We start from the raw sequence: 1718 nt of genomic DNA, 5'->3' as shown, positions 1-1718 counted from the left end.
GGCTGCAACCCTCAAAACAAATATTTATTTTTGAGACTTCGGATTCGGCTTTTGGATCAAATGATCCCCGAGGAGGCTTACAACAGTTTAAGAACAGAACATAAAGCAACTGAGAAGACCGAGATCTGCAGCAGAACAGTATCGTCCACATAATTAGAGGCACATTTTGATTCTGCTCAAAGTTGGATCAAGCAAAACAGTGGTTGCTTGGCACCTACAAGAAAGTAAAAGAGTTGTTTGGGAAACATATTCGAAGAGGGGCATTCTATAGTCAGGGCACAACTATGGAAAAAGTGGGGGCAACTGGAGCAGGGCCTTGGATTGGGTTTTATGCTGATGGTATTTTATGTTGACATTTTTAAAAAAAATTATTTTGATTGCTTAACTGTTCTTTGATTTTATTTGTTAGCTGCTTTGCAACTGAAACACGTGATATAAATACCTGAAATAAAATCTTACTAAATGGGAAGGCTCATATGGGAGACCAGTCTGCTTCTAGGCCCAATTCGAGCCATTAGTTTTGATCTCTAAGAGTGCAATCCTGTGCATGCTTAGACAAAGTCCTATAATTCCCAGCATGCCCCAGACAGCCATGCTGTCTGGGGCATGCTGGGAGTTATAGGGCATTTCTCTGTCTAAACACACATAGGATTGCACCCTAAATCCCTTCATGTCCTGGGACCCCATGCCTTCCTCAGCCTAGTGCCCTCCACATGTTTTGGATGGCAACACCCAGGATTCCTGACCATTAGCCATGTGGGCAGGCACTGCTGAGAGTTGAAATCCAAAGCATCTGGAGGGTACCAGGTTGGAGAAGGCTGCATTAGGGACTGCCACTCCCTATATGAGCCCTCACATCAGCTATGCCCTTGTGAGTCCTTCTTTGTATTCCAACAGGGTAGTGGTGAGAATTTTAAGCATGAGCAGCAGGGCCTTTATAACGATGGCCCCGCAGGCTGTGGAAAGTGAAACTGAAAGTTCTGCTTCCTTACTTGCCATCAGAAAGTCTGCAAGAGGTGGCTTTCTGGAGCAGTAGGGTAGGAAACAGATAATTCATTTAGTCCCCGTACTCTGCCATCACTAAGCCTAAGAATGTACAACTGAACTATATACATATCTCCCTGTTTTCTCTCTGTCAATTTTTGATTGTAAACTCCTCCAGGGAGCAACTTGGCTCCCTCTTCCAGCCTTCCCCAACCTGGCGCTCCCCAGATGTGTTGGACTACAACTCCCAGCATCCCCAGGCAGCATGGGATTTGTAGTCCAGCACATCTGGAGTGCGCCAGGTTGAAGGATACTTTGCTGTCCAATACTTTGCAAAATGCCCTGCCCATTGCTGGTGGAAAAGCTACCACCACCACCACCACTTATTTTAGATTTGCTTTCACGATCTTGTTCCCTTTTCAAATCCCTTTCGTCTGTCTCATTTTTGGTTGCCTCTTTTGAGCGGCGGGAAAAAAACCCACCACGGCACAGCACAGAGCTGTTCTCAAGGGAAGACAGCTCTGATAGCCGTTTGAGGGTTTCATGGGTCAAAAGCCGCCAAAATAACATTTTTTAAAAATAAATTAATAAGAGCAGCGCTTTGACCCGGAGGGCGACGAAGAGGATTGGACTCCCTGGAACTGGAAGCTCATCGGGGCCGCGCCGCCTCCGGCCCGCCTCTTTGTCCCTTCGCAACACCAACCCCGAGCGGGCGAGGGGAGCGCCTGCCGCGC

This window comes from Heloderma suspectum, chromosome 5, assembly GCF_057233095.1.
Source record: "Heloderma suspectum isolate Gila_16-S chromosome 5, 16-S_ref, whole genome shotgun sequence".
NCBI classification, from domain to species: Eukaryota; Metazoa; Chordata; class Lepidosauria; order Squamata; family Helodermatidae; genus Heloderma; species Heloderma suspectum.
Note: the sequence above shows the minus strand (reverse complement) of the source record.